The sequence below is a fragment of the Salvelinus alpinus genome, chromosome 25 (assembly GCF_045679555.1).
Source record: "Salvelinus alpinus chromosome 25, SLU_Salpinus.1, whole genome shotgun sequence".
In the NCBI taxonomy this organism is placed as follows: domain Eukaryota; kingdom Metazoa; phylum Chordata; class Actinopteri; order Salmoniformes; family Salmonidae; genus Salvelinus; species Salvelinus alpinus.
In genome coordinates, this window is record NC_092110.1 from 37689125 (window position 1) to 37709516 (window position 20392).

At 41.9% G+C, this 20392-nt stretch overlaps 1 pseudogene; it reads left to right on the forward strand.

Moving 5' to 3' along the window:
* The first annotated feature begins 12178 nt into the window (after positions 1 to 12178).
* LOC139553903 (thyroxine 5-deiodinase-like) lies at positions 12179 to 13753 on the forward strand (annotated as a pseudogene).
* The last annotated feature ends 6639 nt before the right edge of the window (positions 13754 to 20392 follow it).

The window sequence follows — 20392 nt, forward strand, 5'->3', positions numbered from 1 at the left end:
GCTGCTGCCATGTTGTGTTGCTACCATGTTGTGCGGCTGCCATGTTGTGTTGCTACCATGTTGTGCTGCTGCCATGTTGTGTTGCTACCATGTTGTGTTGCTACCATGTTGTGTTGCTACCATGTTGTGCTGCTACCATGTTGTGCTGCTGCCATGTTGTGTTGCTACCATGTTGTGCGGCTGCCATGTTGTGTTGCTACCGTGTTGTGCTGCTGCCATGTTGTGCTGCTACCATGTTGTGTTGCTACCATGTTGTGTTGCTACCATGTTGTGCTGCTACCATGTTGTGCTGCTGCCATGTTGTGCTGCTACCATGTTGTGCTGCTGCCATGTTGTGTTGCTACCATGTTGTGTTGCTACCATGTTGTGTTGCTACCATGTTGTGCTGCTGCCATGTTGTGTTGCTACCATGTTGTGCTGCTGCCATGTTGTGTTGCTACCATGTTGTGCTGCTGCCATGTGTTGCTATCATGTTGTTGTCATGTTGTGTTGCTACCATGCTGTGTTGGCTTGTATTGCTGCCATGCTATGTTGTTGTCTTAGGTCTCTCTTTATGTAGTGTTGTGTTGTCTCTCTTGTCGTGTGTTTTGTCCTATATTTGTATTTATTTATTATATTTTTAATCCCTGTCCCCGCAGGAGGCCTTTTGCCTTTTGGTAGGCCGTCATTGTAAATAAGAATTTGTTCTTAACTGACTTGCCTATGTAACGGATGTGAAATGGCTAGCTAGTTAGCGGGTACGCGCTAGTAGCGTTTCAATCAGTTACGTCACTTGCTCTGAGACTTAAGTAGGGTTTCCCCTTGCTCTGCAAGGGCCGCGGCGATGGGTAACGATGCTTCATGGGCGACCGTTGTTGATGTGTGCAGAAGGTCCCTGGTTCGCGCCCGTGTCGGGGCGAGGGGACGGTTTAAAGTTATACTGTTACATTGGTGCCGTGACCCGGATCACTGGTTGCTGCGGAAAAGGAGGAGGTTGAAAGGGGGGTGAGTGTAACGGATGTGAAATGGCTAGCTAGTTAGCGGGTACGCGCTAGTAGCGTTTCAATCAGTTACGTCACTTGCTCTGAGACTTAAGTAGGGTTTCCCCTTGCTCTGCAAGGGCCGCGGCTTTTGTGGAGCGATGGGTAACGATGCTTCGTGTGCGACCGTTGTTGATGTGTGCAGAAGGTCCCTGGTTCGCGCCCGTGTCGGGGCGAGGGGACGGTTTAAAGTTATACTGTTACACCTAGTTAGATAAAAGATAAATTAAATAAAAATAATTTTAAAAAACATATTACTTTAAAGTACTGAACAAGACAAGACACAAAGATAGGCGACAATTTCTCAAAAATGTTAAAAGGGTTCATGGCAATGAGTCACATGCTCGCAAAACTCCCAGTGTCATGTGATTTGGGTTGAAGAGTCACCACACACTTTGAAAGGCTTTCCTTGAGTGGTTCGCTGCCCTCAAGAGAGCGTGTGGTTGTTTACGAAGGGAGAAGGCTGAAAAGAACTGATGACATCAAAGGTCAGTTATCAATATGTTGTCAATACACTATCAATACGTTATCAATATCTTATCAATATGTGATATGGAATGATAATGATCATTGCACAGGTCACAGATATCTAAAAGATAAATGGTCCATAAACACTGCGTGTAGCTCCTTTCCAGTGATCAAGATAAGATAGATCAGATATTGAACTCTGAAAGGTCAGAACAACATTATGCTGCAAAGGGCCATTTTCTGTTCAAATAGCTTGAGAGAAGAACGAAGTTAAGTTTCATGTGACACATATAGTCACAGTTTGTATAACTGCTATCAAAGACAGAGCCTGCTGTGTGCGGATCGACGCACCGTTGCACACTAACCTACTCCACTGGATAGGTCTACCACGGGATGGAGATGATGCGATTATGTAAATTATTAGAAGTGTAATTTCATTTGATTCTTATTCATTTTTGCTTACTTCAAAAACATAGCCTACACACAATTACTGACAGCCGGCACCTGGGCATTCCCACTGGGCACAGACGTCAATTCAACGTCTATTCCACATTGGTTCAAGGTAATTTTGTTGAAATGACGTGGAAACAACATTGATTCAACCAGTGTGTGCCTAGTGGGTTATGAGATATATTAACTGATAGCCTAATTTTGACAGTTTGATCAATGTGCTAAAGGAAAAAGGACAACATAGGGCCTTATTGGGTCGAATCGTAACTATATGCACTAAGAGTGCATAAATACCTCTCACTTTCCTGCAAATCTTAGCCCTATAGGTTTACATATTTTTTAGGGATTTGTGTGATATTTTAATACGTGAAAATTCAAGATCCATTGTATTGAAAGAATGTTGTAACCAGTGGCACCTCGTCATTTCGAGCCTCACATTTCTTTTGCAAGAAATGTAAATAAAATATATACTGTATATATATATATATTGGGGGGGCTTGTCTGTTTTTAATGTTATTTTGGCATTAATACGTGTCACATATCAGTTTGCAAACAATGTAAAAAAATATATACAGTTGAAGTCGGAAGTTTACATACACTTAGGTTGGAGTCATTAAAACTCGTTTTTCAACCACTCCACAAATTTCTTGTTAACAAACTGTAGTTATTGCAAGTTGGTTAGGACATCTACTTTGTGCATGACACAAGTAATTTTTCCTACAAGTGTTTACAGACAGATTATATCACTTATTGTATTTGTATTTTCTCATTGTATCACAATTCCAGTGGGTCAGAAGTTTACATACACTAAGTTGACTGTGCCTATAAACAGCTTGGTAAATTCCAGAAAATGATGTCCTGGCTTTAGAAGCTTCTGATAGGCTAATTGACATCATTTGAGTGAATTAAAGGTGTACCCATGGATGTATTTCAAGGCCTACCTTCAAACTCAGTGCCTCTTTGCTTGATATCATGGGAAAATCAAAATAAATCAGTCAAGACCTCAGAAAAAAATTGTAGACCTCCACAAGTCTACTTCATCCTTGGGAGCAATTTCCAAATGCCTGAAGATACCACGTTCATCTGTACAAACAATATGTAATATAAACAATATACAAGTATAAACACCATGGGACCATGTAGCCTTCATACCGCTCCAAAACCGCCATAAAAAAGCCAGACTACGGTTTGCAACTGCACATGGTAACAAAGATCGTACTTTTTGGAGAAATGTCCTCTGGTCTGATGAAACAAAAACAGAACTGTTTGGCCATAATGACCATCGTTATGTTTGGAGGAAAAAGGGCAAGGCTTGCAAGCCGAAGAACACCATCCCAACCCTGAAGCACGGGGGTGGCAGCATCATGTTGTGGGGGTGCTTTGCTGCAGGAGGGACTGGTGCACTTCACAAAATAGATGGCATCATGAGGTAGGAAAATGATGTGGATATATTGAAGCAACATCTCAAGACATCTGTCAGGAAGTTAAAGCTTGGTCGCAAATGGGTCTTCCAAATGGACAATGACCCAAAGCATACTTCCAAAGTTGTTGAAAAATGGCTTAAGGACAACAAAGTCAAGGTATTGGAGGGGCCAACACAAAGCCCTGACCTCAATCCTATAGAAAATGTGTGGGAAGAACTGAAAAAGCGTGTGCGAGCAAGTAGGCCTACAAACCTGACTCAGTTACACCAACTCTGTCAGGAGGAATGGGCCAAAATTCACCCAACTTATTGTGGGAAGCTTGTGGAAGAGCAAAACAAATTCTAGCCCCTTGGATGCTGCCATAGAGTTACATTAGAAGTGCCCATCCAAGAAGGCTCAAGGTCATTGGCAACAGATAAAATGGTGTCAAATCACGTTATATGTACAGTAGCTCTGATTGGACTGATCATGTCAACATCATACTTTCAAAATCTTAGCTAGCAGTTATCATCATGAATCAAGTTGACAATCTACTGGCAAATCCTTTTTAATCCTTGTCATATGAAGAGAAATTATAGAAAAAAAACGTATCGGTACTCATCGGCCATTGGACATAAACATAACACAACAAATTGGAAATCGCAAATTCAACCATGACTGGTTTGGAAGGAATCAGTGACAGGGCTGCAATCATTGCAAAGCAATCACTAGCCTGCTATTCAGTGGGGTGGCTGTGTGGTCCCAAATCTGGGATTAAAGGGCTCTTTTCCAAGTTTAAAATGATAAACATTCAACATTGGCCATGCTGTCAATGAAGCATAATATGCCATGCTCAAAACAACTTAACTCAGAACTGAGAAAACTTGACTTCGGTGAGTTCAAGACAACTGGGAAGTCGGGAATAAATGAGCTCCAACTGGGAAAATATGTTTTGAACGGTCATCCAACTCGGATTTGTAAATCCGGCCTCTTTCTAGAGCTAAGACCTGAAGATCAATGACGTCATCATGATTCAACCTTGTTTTTTCTGAGTTCCCAGCTGTTTTGAAAGCATCATAAATCCAGAGAATGCCAGACTTTGATAACAAATTAGTCCACAAAGGAACGCAGCGCCACCTTCCTGTTCAAGTGAGCACTGCACAATAATGTAAGTCCAAAAATGTATTGAATGCTGCTGCATACATTTTGTAATATGCCAGAGAGATATGTATACTGTAGCTAAGAAAGTAATACTAAGTGTATGTTGTGTAGTAAAATGTTAGTAGCCCATGTGCCTCACCCTAATAATTTGGTCTATTTACCCTTCTTAATTTCACCTACTGTTCTGACTTCGTGGTGCACATGTAGCCTATATCCTGTTTTAGAGAAGTGTAATCATCAAATATTGTAAGAGCTTTCATTGTTTGCTTATATGCCCTTTTTATTTATCCTACGGTTCTGACTTGGTGTACAGGGAGAACACTGTAAGAACGGCCCATGTTCTGAATTCTGTCGCTGTACATTTCAAAAGTGCTAAACAAATAGTTATATTGACTACTGTACGTCCGTATGTTCGTCCGAGCTCACTCATTGTCTTACAGATTGCCTCTTATCTGCTTGTCGTTCCCTTATGCGATAGTTTGTACATCTCAATTCTCATTAGAAACCACATTTGTTTAAGCAAGTCAGCCATATCAGCTATTTTTTTTTTTAAAGGCAGCCATATCAGCTATGTTTTTTTAAAGGCAGTAAATGAGGCTGAATGAACTGTTTTGCTGCCAGATAAGGCTCCGCTGATAGCCAGGTGTAGTAGTGGTCAAGATGTTGGGACAGCTTTATGTAGGCCCTAACAGTTTGTGGGCACCGTTTGTCACCATTAAAGTGGAATTAATGTATTGTTTAGTGTTTTGTTTTGTAGAGGTTTTGCTGGCATGCATCCCACTTCTTTTTTTTTTGTCCCACCAAGATTTACATGCTAAATTCGCCAATGGTTGTAACTAACCCAAGACGCAGCAACCTTCTCAGCAGGGGTTGGGACCTAAATTATTTCCTAATATCAAGGCACAAGGCGAGACACAAATGCAGACACAAGAGGCAGATGGTTGGAGTCTTACAATATGTATTCATCCAAAGGGGTAGGCAAGAGAATGGTCATGGACAGGCAAAAGGGTCAAAAACAGATCAGAGTCCAGGAGATACAGAGTGGCAGTCAGACTCGAGCTCAAGGCAGGCAGAATGGTCAGGCAAGCGGGTACAAAGTCCAGAAACAGGCAAGGGTCAAAACCAGGAGGACTAGAAAAGGAGAATGCAAAAAGCAGGGGAACGGAAAACCGCTGGTTGACTTGGAAACATAAAAGATGAACTGGCACAGAGAGACAGGAAACACAGGGATAAATAAAATAAAAGAAGCCACACCTGGAGGGGGTGGAGACAATCACAAGAACAGGTGAAACAGATCAGGGCGTGACATCCTAATCGTTTCATTCTGAACAAAACCAAAAACCGTTCCAGTGTTCGGACCAGCAAAATAAAGTTCAGAACCGGTTCTAACCAAAACAAAGTCATGTTTTATAAGGTTCATTTCTGTTCCTTTTTTAAACCTGTGAAACCAACCGTTTTTTACATTTAGCTAATTCAATTACTTCACCAATCATTCCGGAAAGAGCAGGCAAACTAGTTGTTTACATATGTGATGGACAGACAAGTATGGCGCAAGGTGTGACTGAAATTTTGCGGGTGGGAAGAGAGCGAAAGAGGGTTGAGGAGGAGGCTTAAAGCTGCTGGTCATCTTGTTATGACATGCATTATGTGAATTAAGTCCACAAAATTATACCTAGGAGGAGAGGTTTCTATGGAGGAACTTTGAATGTCCTTTAAACTAGCAAGCAGAGTGACACCAGATCAATAACAAAAAACATCTTACCTTTTGGTAGTTAATATAGGTATATGGCAGGTATATCTCACTGGTCACCATAGCAGCACCCACTCGTAGCACGCGCTCCAGCAGGTATATCTCACTGGTCACCATAGCAGCACCCACTCGTAGCACGCGCTCCAGCAGGTATATCTCACTGGTCACCATAGCAGCACCCACTCGTAGCACGCGCTCCAGCAGGTATATCTCACTGGTCACCATAGCAGCACCCACTCGTAGCAAGCGCTCCAGCAGGTATATCTCACTGGTCACCATAGCAGCACCCACTCGTAGCACGCGCTCCAGCAGGTATATCTCACTGGTCACCATAGCAGCACCCACTCGTAGCACGCGCTCCAGCAGGTATATCTCACTGGTCACCATAGCAGCACCCACTTGTAGCACGCGCTCCAGCAGGTATATCTCACTGGTCACCATAGCAGCACCCACTTGTAGCACGCGCTCCAGCAGGTATATCTCACTGGTCACCATAGCAGCACCCACTCGTAGCACGCGCTCCAGCAGGTATATCTCACTGGTCACCATAGCAGCACCCACTCGTAGCACGCGCTCCAGCAGGTATATCTCACTGGTCACCATAGCAGCACCCACTCGTAGCACGCGCTCCAGCAGGTATATCTCACTGGTCACCATAGCAGCACCCACTCGTAGCACGCGCTCCAGCAGGTATATCTCACTGGTCACCATAGCAGCACCCACTCGTAGCACGCGCTCCAGCAGGTATATCTCACTGGTCACCATAGCAGCACCCACTCGTAGCACGCGCTCCAGCAGGTATATCTCACTGGTCACCATAGCAGCACCCACTCGTAGCACGCGCTCCAGCAGGTATATCTCACTGGTCACCATAGCAGCACCCACTCGTAGCACGCGCTCCAGCAGGTATATCTCACTGGTCACCATAGCAGCACCCACTCGTAGCACGCGCTCCAGCAGGTATATCTCACTGGTCACCATAGCAGCACCCACTCGTAGCACGCGCTCCAGCAGGTATATCTCACTGGTCACCATAGCAGCACCCACTCGTAGCACGCGCTCCAGCAGGTATATCTCACTGGTCACCATAGCAGCACCCACTCGTAGCACGCGCTCCAGCAGGTATATCTCACTGGTCACCCCCAGAGCCAATTCCTCCTTTGGTCATTTTTCCTTCCAGTTCTCTGCTGCCAATGACTGGAACGAACTGCAAAAATCTCTGAAGCTGGAGACTCATACCTCCCTCACTAGCTTTAAGTGCCAGCTGTCAGAGCAGCTCACAGATCACTGCACATGTACATAGCCCATCTGTAAACAGCCCATCTATCTACCTACCTCATCCCCATACTGTATTTATTTATTTATCTTGCTCCTTTGCACCCCAGTATCTCTACTTGCACATTCATCTTCTGCACATCTACCATTCCAGTGTGTAATTACTATATTGTAATTACTTCGCCACCATGGCCTATTTATTGCCTTAACTCCCTTATCTTACCTCATTTGCACTCACCGTATATAGACTTTTTGTTTTCTTTTGTTCTACTGTAATATTGACTATGTTTTGTTTATTCCATGTGTAACTCTGTGTTGTTGTATGTGTCGAATTGCTTTGCTTTATCTTGGCCAGGTCGCAGTTGCAAATGAGAACTTGTTCTCAACTAGCCTACCTGGTTAAAACCTCTTAGCGCTAGGGGTCAGAATTTTTTATTTTCTTAAAATAACGTTCCCAAGGTAAACGGACATTTTCTCTGGCCCAGATCGTAGAATATGCATATCATTTACAGATTAGGATAGAAAACACTCCAAAGTTTCCAAAACTGTCAAAATATTGTCTGTGAGTATAACAAAACGTATTCTGCAGACAAAAACCTGAGAAAATCTAATCAGGAAGTGATATAATTTTTTTTAAATCTGTGTTTCCTGGACCGTCTTTCTTCCATTTAAAGGGGTATCAACCAGATTCCTTTTCCAATGGCTTCCTCAGGCTGTGACCAGGCTTTAGACATAGTTTCAGGCTTTTATTTTGAAAAATTAGCGTGATTTTTCAAAAGTAGTCAGGTGTCCTCCGAATAGTTCCTCCGCACGTGAGAGGAGCTCTCCATTTTCCTTTTCTCTCTTAATGAATAGGTTATGGTCTGGTTGAAATATTATCGATTATGTTTGTTAAAAACAACCTGAGGATTGATTATAAAAAACATTTGACATGTTTCTACGACCATTACGGATACTTTTTGGAATTTGTCGAACGGAAAAAGGCTTTGGTTTTCTGAACATAACGCGCAACCCAAATGGCGTTTTTTTGTGATTAAAGTAATATTTATCGAACAAAAATAACATTTGTTGTGTAACTGGGAGTCTCGTGAGTGCAAACATCCGAAGATTATCAAAGGTAAGCGATTAATTTTATTGCTTTTCTGACTTTCGTGACCAAGCTAACCAAGCTAATACACTGCTCAAAAAAGTAAAGGGAACACTAAAATAACACATCCTAGATCTGAATGAATGAAATATTCTTATTAAATACTTTTTTCTTTACATAGTTGAATGTGCTGACAACAAAATCACACAAAAATTATCAATGGAAATCAAATGTATCAACCCATGGAGGTTTGGATTTGGAGTCACACTCAAAATTAAAGTGGAAAACCACACTACAGGCTGATCCAACTTTGATGTAATGTCCTTAAAACAAGTCAAAATGAGGCTCAGTAGTGTGTGTGGCCTCCACGTGCCTGTATGACCTCCCTACAACGCCTGGGCATGCTCCTGATGAGGTGGCGGATGGTCTCCTGAGGGATCTCCTCCCAGACCTGGACTAAAGCATCCGCCAACTCCTGGACAGTCTGTGGTGCAACGTGACGTTGGTGGATGGAGCGAGACATGATGTCCCAGATGTGCTCAATTGGATTCAGGTCTGGGGAACGGGCGGTCCATAGCATCAATGCCTTCCTCTTGCAGGAACTGCTGACACACTCCAGCCACATGAGGTCTAGCATTGTCTTGCATTAGGAGGAACCCAGGGCCAACCGCACCAGCATATGGTCTCACAAGGGGTCTGAGGATCTCATCTCGGTACCTAATGGCAGTCAGGCTACCTCTGGCGAGCACATGGAGGGCTGTGCGGCCCCCCAAAGAAATGCCACCCCACACCATGACTGACCCACCGCCAAACCGGTCATGCTGGAGGATGTTGCAGGCAGCAGAACGTTCTCCACGGCGTCTCCAGACTCTGTCACGTCTGTCACATGTGCTCAGTGTGAACCTGCTTTCATCTGTGAAGAGCACAGGGCGCCAGTGGTGAATTTGCCAATCTTGGTGTTCTCTGGCAAATGCCAAACGTCCTGCACGGTGTTGGGCTGTAAGCACAACCCCCACCTGTGGACGTCGGGCTCTTACCACCCTCATGGAGTCTGTTTCTGACCGTTTGAGCAGACACATGCACATTTGTGGCCTGCTGGAGGTCATTTTGCAGGGCTCTGGCAGTGCTCCTCCTGCTCCTCCTTGCACAAAGGCGGAGGTAGCGGTCCTGCTGCTGGGTTGTTGCCCTCCTACGGCCTCCTCCACGTCTCCTGATGTACTGGCCTGTCTCCTGGTAGCGCCTCCATGCTCTGGACACTACGCTGACAGACACAGCAAACCTTCTTGCCACAGCTCGCATTGATGTGCCATCCTGGATGAGCTGCACTACCTGAGCCACTTGTGTGGGTTGTAGACTCCGTCTCATGCTACCACTAGAGTGAAATCACCGCCAGCATTCAAAAGTGACCAAAACATCAGCCAGGAAGCATAGGAACTGAGAAGTGGTCTGTGGTCACCACCTGCAGAACCACTCCTTTATTGGGGGTGTCTTGCTAATTGCCTATAATTTCCACCTGTTGTCTATTCCATTTGCACAACAGCATGTGAAATTTATTGTCAATCAGTGTTGCTTCCTAAGTGGACAGTTTGATTTCACAGAAGTGTGATTGACTTGGAGTTACATTGTGTTGTTTAAGTGTTCCCTTTATTTTTTTGAGCAGTGTTTAAGGCTAACTGTTCTAGCATTGATTGCTACACTCACAAAAGCTTGGATTTCTTTCGCTGTAAAGTATATTTTCAAAATCTGACACGATAGGTGGATTAAATAAAGGTTAAATAAAAAATTAAAAAAATCCAGCGTGATAGGTGATAACTTGGCCTATGGTATCCTTAACTAGCATTGAAAAAGTTAATACAGTCTTCTCTAGCTACACTGAACAAGAATATAAACGCAACATTCAACAATTTCAAGATTTAACAGTTCATATAAGGAAGTCAGTCAATTTAAAACACATTCATTAAACTCTAATCTATGGATTTCACATGACTGGGAAGGACACATCTTCTTCGCATATAGTTGATCAGGCTGTTGATTGTGGCCTGTGGAATGTTGTCCCACTCCTCTTCAATGGCTGTGCTAAATTGCTGGATATTGGCGGGAACTGGAACACGCTGTCGTACACGTCGATCCAAAACATAACAACCATGCTCAATGGGTGACATGTATGGTGAGTACGCAGGCCATGGAAGAACTGGTGTGATGTGGAGGTCCTGGGCTGGCGTGGTTACACGTGGTCTGCGGTTGTGAGGCAATTGGAGGTACCGCTAAATTCTCTAAAATGACGTTGGAGGTGATTTCTGGTAGAGAAATTAACATTAAAATATCTGGCAACAGCTCTGGTGGATATTGCTGCAGTCAGCACGCCAATTACACACTCACTCAAAATGTGAGACATCTGTGGCATTGTGCTGTGTGACAGAACTGCACATTTTGGAGTGGCCTTTTATTGTCCCCAACACAAGGTGTACCTGTGTAATGATCATGCTGCTTAATCAGCTTCTTGATATGCCACACCTGTCAGGTGGATGGATTATCTTGGCAAAGGAGAAATGCTCACTAACTGGGATGTGAACTAATTTGTGCACAACATTTTAAAGAAATAAGCTTCTTGTGTGTATGGAAAATGTCTGGGATCTTTCATTTCAGCTCATGAAACATGTGACCAACACTTTACATGTTGCGTTTATAGTCTAGCCTAGCAGTTTGCTGTTTGCACTAACCTTTGCAGACTGATTATGCATATTATTTGTAGGCCTATTGTAATTTAGTGGGAGAGTGTCGATGAGTGCCTTGTGCGTAATTACGCACCTACAGGAGTTTGATGGTTAACTGCAATGTAGTGGATATATCATTGCCTAATTCATATCGTTATTAAACTCACTTTGTCATAATTAATTGAATTCAGATGATGAGTGAACAAACAAAAAAATACCCGTGGCCTTTTCCTCCCCATTCATTAATAATCTTTAACACGGGTCGATGTGAACTCCAAACGAATAGTTACACAATGTTTAGCAATTACAATATAGGCTACTAAATCTAAATTGTGAATCCTTGTTCTATTAGGATTTTCAGAAGAGCTTGTGTCACCGTTTTTTTCATAATTTATTCCGTTATTGTGCGCTACAACACTTCAAAATGAAATGTTACCCAATTATACATAATAGACATCTTGAAACCTGAATAGGTGTTTTGGCTGTGTGTTATGGAACGTTTAAAATAAAGTTCCCTTGTTCAGGCTATGAATAAATATTGTCAAGTGCCGTTTATTTGAATGAAGTATACTAGAGCATTTGACCCCTCTCTTATCCAATGATTGATAATGATAAATGTATAAGCAGACTCAATAAAAGCAATACAATCAAGCACCAGCGTCGTGGGGTGGTTTCATATTGTACAACGCTGAAAGCTCCAGCAGGCAACAAACACCAGACGCTGGGATCGGAAGAAATTGGCCGTACATACACGGTTAGGTGTTTTGGACAAGAAAGACAAGCATATAGGCTACTTATGAGGAGGAGGAGGCAGAGTTAAATCTCGTTTTCTTCCTCACACACACACATCTCGCTCTCTGCCTCTCCTATCATCAGTAGCCTAAATTAATAGAAGGTAATCCCCGCCATGTGAGGAGTCGGCCACGATTTGGAGGCGGGGTGTTTTTCATTCAAATCCACTGCCTGTGCTATAAAAAGGGAAGTTACATGTAGAGCGCAACTTCAGCAAAGGATCGTAGCGCAAGAGTAACGCGGTCTGTCTGAAGTTTTAGAAGCTATAGCCTAAAGATATTAGCCGGTCTGCGATTATTAGTCGGCATGAATACAGTCAAGGCTATGAAAAATGCAATTGTCTGTCTTATTTTACTGCCTCGCTTCTTCTTGGCAGCGATAATGCTGTGGTTTCTCGATTTCCATTGCGTAAGAAAGAGGGTCTTCCCCAAAATGAAAGAACAAGAAGGAAATATTGTCGACCCCCCAGTATGTATTTCCGAGTCTAATCGAATGTTCAGCTGGGAGTCAATCAAAGCTGTTTGGCATGGCCATAAACTGGACTTCTTAAAATCGGCGCACCTTGGATATGTAGCGCCCAACACTGAAGTTGTGCAGCTCGGCGACCAGAGATGCAACCGGATTCTTGACTATGCCAAAGACAAGAGACCGCTCATTCTAAACTTTGGCAGCTGCACCTGACCACCGTTCATGACACGCTTGAAGGCGTTCCAGCGTGTTGTGCAGCAATACGCTGATATCTCAGACTCTGTCGTTGTGTACATAGAGGAAGCGCACCCGTCGGACGGATGGATGAGCTCTGACGCTCCCTACCAAATTCCCAAACACCGCTGTCTCGAGGACAGACTCAGTGCCGCTCAAATAATGAACCGTGAGGTCCCTGGGTGCCTTGTTGTCGCAGACAGCATGGATAACTCGTCCAACGCCGCATATGGAGCATATTTCGATAGACTTTACATACTTCAAGACGGAAAGATTGTCTACCAAGGAGGTAGAGGGCCGGAGGGATACCGCATCTCTGAGCTGAGAGACTGGCTAGATCAATACAGACAAAGTGTTGGAAATTCAAGAAACGTCGTTATTCATGTCTAGAGTTTTATCAAATTTTAGGCGTCACCATTAAATAAGTTATGTCTCAACACATTTCATACACTGCAACTTTTCAAGAGTTGCGGCTCCAATAACGTGTCACAGGGACACACACAAGCATTTTCACTTGTGTTGTTTACTAGTGATGTATGTATAGGCCTATCCCAATGGTTGCAGAATTGCTTGTTTTAGTTGTAGTTATTATTTTGACCGTGGACATCTCAACATATTACGTCAATAGACGATCGCCTGCAAGGGTTTATTTGTCAATACCATTTGTTCTGTGTTCCCATATTTGTCATGCTCTCTTTATGCGAATGTTTGTGTGGAAAGTGTGAGTAAAGTAGGGTTTGCCATGACCAATTTATTGCCAGTATTTTTGTGAAGTTCGGTTTTTAAAAGGTACCTCACCAGAAAACCGACACTGATGTTTTAATGCTGAAGATAATGATTGTGTGCAATATCTTTTTACTTGTATTTTTGGTTTTGTAAATATGGTTAACTTTTTATGGAGATACTTTTATAATAAAATGTCTTATTCTATACTCTGGAAAATAACTATTTAAAACATTTCGCTCATTGCTGAAGGTGAATTCATTTAGGATGATGTGTATGGTATTCATTTAGCATGCTTGATCTGCATGGAATAACTAACTATAGTCACTTTTAAAATTATGGTAAGGGAATTACTGAGTAGATAGCCTATAGCCTCTAGCAACAGGCTTTCTCCCTTGTGCGCAATAGACTGTGGAAAACGCGGTTACTGGGTAAACCACACATTTCTTTGATAATTAAGAACACCTTTCTAATATTGAGTTGTTCTTCCCTCAGAACAGCTTCAATTCGACGGGGCATGGACTCTAGAAGGTGTCGAAAGCGTTCCACAGGGATGCTGGCCCATGTTGACTCGAAAGCGTTCCACAGTTGTCAAGTAAGTTGGTTGTTCTTTGGGTGGTGGACCATTCATTGGTACACACGGGAAACTGTTGCGCGTTAAAAACCAAGCAGCTTTGCAGTTCTTGACACAAACCAGTGCGCCTGGCACGTACTACCATACCCTGTTCAAAGGCACTTAAATATTTTGTCTTTCCCATTCACACTCTGAATGGTACACATGCACAAGCCATGTCTCAATTGTCTCAAAGCTTCAAAATCCTTCTTTAACCTGTCTCCTCCCGTTTGTCTACACTGATTGAAATGGATTTAACAAGTGACATTAAAAAGGGATCATAGCTTTCCCCTGTTTTCACCTTGTCAGTCTATGTCATGGAAAGAGCAGGTGTTCATAATGTTTTGTACAATCAGTGTACCGTAACCTGTGCATGCTGTTTTTTTTTATAAACTTCAGTCAGAAACCCAAACTATTGGCATCAGAGTGAATATCAATTTGCTGCGCTTTACTCTCTCTTGCTCACGCTCTCTCTCTCTCTCTCAGAAACTATTCATTGATATCAGAGAGAGCATATCAACATTTAGCTTCCGTCTAAAAGTATGCTGTTTGCTCCCATGTCATATGAACAAATTTACACTGAAGCTGATGGTCAAACGTGTTTAATTATCTCAAGTATCAAATCAAAGTAGAGTCCATGCCTTATGTGTTCAATAATCTATGGGTTCAATAATCTATGGGTACATCTACACAAGCACCCCCATTTTTATCTTTTTTCCCACTAATTGTTCTTTTGACCAATGAGATCAGCTCTAAAAAAAGATCTGATGTGATTGGTCAAAATACCAGAGAGTGGAAGAAAGATCAGAATTGGGCTGCCTGTGTAAACGCATCCTAAGTGTTCAATTATTGTAACGATTGTCGTCGAGATTGTCGTCGAGAAGGAGAAGAGGACCAAGGTGCAGCGTGGTAAGTATTCATAATACGTTTAATAAATATGAACACTCGAACAAAAACAACAAAACGACAAACGAACAGTTCTACAAGGTGCAACAAACACTAAACAGAAAATAACCACCCACAACTAACAATGGGAAAACAGGCTACCTAAGTATAGTTCTCAATCAGAGACAACGATAGACAGCTGCCTCTGATTGGGAACCATACCAGGCCAAACACATAGAAATACAAAACATAGAACAACATAGAACACCAGACATAGAATGCCCACCCAAACTCACGCCCTGACCAACCAAAATAGAGACATAAAAAGGATCTCTAAGGTCAGGGCGTGACAATTATCTGTGTAAATCATCTCACATATCAAAGTAAAGCCCATGCTCTACATGTTAAATCATCTCACATATCAAAGTAAAGCCCATGCTCTATGTGTTAAATCATCTCACATATCAAAGTAAAGCCCATGCTCTATGTGTTAAATCATCTCACATATCAAAGTAAAGCCCATGCTCTATGTGTTCAATCATCTCACATATCAAAGTAAAGCCCATGCTCTACATGTTAAATCATCTCACATATCAAAGTAAAGCCCATGCCCTATGTGTTAAATCTCACATATCAAAGTAAAGCCCATGCTCTATGTGTTAAATCATCTCACATATCAAAGTAAAGCCCATGCTCTATGTGTTAAATCATCTCACATATCAAAGTAAAGCCCATGCTCTATGTGTTAAATCATCTCACATATCAAAGTAAAGCCCATGCTCTATGTGTTAAATCATCTCACATATCAAAGTAAAGCCCATGCTCTATGTGTTAAATCATCTCACATATCAAAGTAAAGCCCATGCTCTATGTGTAAATCATCTCACATATCAAAGTAAAGCCCATGCTCTATGTGTAATTCATCTCACATATCAAAGTAAAGCCCATGCCCTGTGTGTTAAATCATCTCACATATCAAAGTAAAGTAACAATAATAAGAAAAGTTCTTCTTTTTTTACTGTTACACAAAGACTTCAGTGCCCCTAATAGGCTCACTGTTCTGAGGACCGTGTTCTCATTAAAAGTCATTCAGATGATCACTTAGATAAAACACTGAGAGGAGAGCTTCTGTCTGATCAAACTTTCTATGTAAAAAGGAATACTCAAAAGTATCCACACTTAGGGAATAAAAGGTGCTATCTACAACCTTAAATGGTTATTTGGCTGTCCCCATAGGAGAACACTTTGAAGAACCCTTTTGGTTCCAGGTAGAACCCTTTTGGGATCTATGTAAAACCCTTTCCAGAGAGGATTCTACATGGAACCCAAACGGGTTCTACCTGGAACCAAAAAGGGTTCTCCTATGGGAACAGCCGAAGAAACCTTTTGGAACCATTTTTTCTAAGAGTGCATGTATTCCTGCCTTGAGGAACCATCATATAGAATACGCCGTTTTGACCGCACTTGAACAACACTTGTGCTGCTGTGGTTACACTATGTTGCATTTATAACATAATTGAGCGGTCGTAAAGTTATGACCCACATGGGTGGTTCCACAGCATTTCAGTCATCATACTTCATAAAAAACGATCTGCTTTTCTCTGCTTTGTATCATTGAGAGAGAAAAACAACACTGGTTCAATCACCAGATATCATGTAATCAAACCAGAATGTCCTAAGAAGAGGTGGCCTTTGTGAAAATAACATTTCTGAAGGTCATATTGTGAATACATTCTCTATGAATGATTAATAATATATTGTAACAAAGATTTAACTTTCTTGTCGCACTGGTTATGGTTGCTGCCTTTGGTCATGGCGACCAGAGTTTGAGCTTCTGTAGGGACAATATAATGCATTGTTTATGTATGGGTTATCCAGTCCTTTAGGCTAAAACAGTCTCTGCAACAGCTTCAAACTCATGCACATTCTTTCCAAATGTGATCCTGTGTTTTTCACAGCGCAAGACACCCCTGGCTAGACAAACTCACATCCTGTAATCAAACCATTCTGTCCCTACAAGAGCTTTCATTTTGAGTTTGTGCAAAACCTTGGCAAAATGTATTTCCACCAAAACCAATCCCATTGTGCAAGTGTCCTTTCAATGATACATTATACAGGTCCTTATACAGGTCCTGACTCCTTTCTCCATACGAACAAGTGCACTTTTAGAACAAAACGTGTCCCTCTTCACGACTATGATATCAATTAGCGTGAGCCTGGAAGATCACATATAAATCAGACAGAATAGTCTGACACTGCTTCATTTGTCAGCTATTTCTGACACCGCACAAGTTCTTTCCCCCTGTTGCTTGGTTACTGTTTTTGCATAGGTCGACAAGACCTAGACTGAGAATCACAACAGAATGGGTTCTCCTTGCCAGCTCCTCACCAACAACTCAACCCACCAAATGTTTTATAACAGATTACCAATTATTTCGTCCCAAACATCAATACAATTATACTTGTAATATCACCATTATCAGTGTTGAGAAGGTTATTGAGTTTAGACTCAGATATGCAGATTTCTTTGTCACTCACAATTCAATGCATGTCACTGATTATATAAGATACAGCGCCTTTTTCAGTCTTAAACCAGTTAACAGGTTTCCAAGTTAACAATAAAATGTCAAATGTCTTCTACTGGGAGAACGTGTGTTTGCATTTGTGCCAGGTTTTATTACCGTCACAAAGATAGTTTTTTCTTTGTCGCCAGAAAGCAGTTGATTCGTTATACTTCCCTCTCTATGTTAGACTATGGTGGTACTATTTATGCGCAAGCCTCAAGCTCTACACTGAAGGCTCTTGTCTGTGTATCATACAGCCCTTCATTTTGTCACCAACCAGAGACGTCTAACTCACCACGGTGATCTCTACAGTGCTGTCGAGTGGACATCACTAGCAACACGCAGGCTCAAACACGGGTACGTTCTTATTTATGACGCCATTTTAGGAAAACTGCCATTTTAGTCATCCTGTCTTCTAGCTGGGAATGATAAACTGTACAAGCTCAGATCAAATCAAATGTATTTATATAGCCCTTCTTACATCAGCTGATATCTCAAAGTGCTGTACAGATCTCCATCTTGTTTAAAATGAAGAGTCCCGGGCGTTATAACAGAGTGTGAAAAGAAGGTTCTTTCATTACTCAGCCCACTGGTCTTGGAATTGCCTCCAAGCCCACCTACAACTACAGGACCCGGTGTCCCTGGAGGAGGTCAAAGGACAAATACATGAACAGATTGTTGAGACATGTAGTTGTCTCTAGTTGTCACTAGTTTGCGTTGTCTTACGTAAGGAAGCATGAGGTTTTACTTTACACACACACACACACACACACACACATCCACTGTTTGTTTGCTGTTGTATTTTTGCTGTTGCCAGTGTCTTCTGTCTGTGTTGTCCATTTTGTCTTTCATTATTGTCGTTTTTTTTTTTTTTTTTTACCCAGCCCTCGTCCCCGCAGGAGGCCTTTTGCCTCTTGCCCGGCCATCATTGTAAATAGGAATTTGTTCTTAATTGACTTGCCTGGTTAAATAAAGGATACATAAAATCAAATAGTATCTGTGTAAAACAAAGAACTGTTGTTACTTTATACTAATGTAATTTTATATACTGCATACATTGGTAACACTTCCTTGAATACTCTCTTCATAATGCACAATAAGCACATTTATAATGCCTTATGAGTTATGCATAATACAAGATAACACATATGCACTAATACCTGCTCATGAACATCTATAAAGTTGTATAAGCAGGCAGCATACAACCTTATGATGCAAAGTGTTGTAATGGCTTATATGTAGCCTTTATGCTTATAGGTGTAAACTCATTTGTAAAGGTGAGAGTGAATAATGTCTCTATAACTGTCTATGTAGTGCTTAATATACTAAGCATTGATTATCTTTTAAGTCTGATTGGTCTGAGTCTAGATCTGATTGGTCTGAGTCTAGATCTGATTAGTCTGAGTCCAGATCTGATTGGTCTGAGTCTAGATCTGATTAGTCTGAGTCCAGATCTGATTGGTCTGAGTCTAGATCTGATTGTTCTGAGTCTAGATCTGATTGGTCTGAGTCTAGATCTGACTGGTCTGAGTCTAGATCTGATTGGTCTGAGTCAAGATCTGATTCATTCTTTCCTCTCTCAGAGAGGCATCTACACTTATGTTACCAAGGCAACCAATCCAAAAACGACCAAATCTTTGAGGTCATCGTGTCGTGGATGACGCTTCGTGAGCTCCATCCAAATGTGATACGACGTTATAAGCATTAGGTTCTGTACACCAGGGCCCAAAATGTGTACGTATACCTAGTGTTGTGGAAAATGGTTCAGATCAACTTACTGGGTGCATCTCCAATACTATTAACTGGCCTCCTCTCCTTGTCTCCTCTCCTTTGTCTGCTCCTTGTCTCCTCTCCTCGTGTCCTCTCCTTCGTCTGCTCCTCGTCTCGTTTCCTTCATCTGCATGGTTCCGAGAATACAACGTAGAAAATAACGTAATGGATCTCACCAGAAATTAGCTCTCACCCCAGTCAAGTTACTTCACATCTGTGCAAATGTAGGAAAGGAGACGTGACGATTATTGAGATGCCCCCACTGTTTTCTTTTGTCTTAACAAATGATTAGAATGTGCCTAATGTATATATTTAAAACAGGGTTTGTTTCCTGTATCTAATCATTTTGTTTAATGACTAATATGTTTGTGTAGCGTTGAGATAATGTTCTAAAACACTAGCTTTGGTTAACTCAAATGGCAATGGCTCATGTAGAACTGAAAACAAAACCCTTATTGAAACCATACAAATAATGCACTGATTGACATTGGCAAGTATGTTGGGGAAAAAAGGGACACAATGCACAGTATACTGGAAATCAGTTGATATCTGTAATCATTTGGAATTAATGTTTGTCCCGGTTTTAAATCAATACTTCTGCCATAAAATGCATGTATAACCTTTCATTTCCGAGTGGTTAATGTCCCAATATGTTCAGTTGTTAGGTAAATGCCATCTGGGAGATACTTGTGCACTATGTGGTTCGTGCGTAGTTGTTGAATTAGAACGTTCTGCGTTGCCACTTGCTCGCAGTGACAGTTGTCAGGGAACTCAGTTCAATGTTGGAAAAAGACATTATTCCCATGACGTGGTTTTGAAATGAGAATTAGCATCAAGGCTAAGCCACGACCCATTGGCGTCATTGGGAGTGACGCATTAATAAACAACATTTATTTTTTCTGGAAACAACAATTGGAACGCACTTTGATAATCATTGTACAGATGACTTCCCTTTTGATGCCAAATGTTCCCATAATCTGATTCCCTTCCGTCTCAACCAAGTTGTGTTTAGCTTT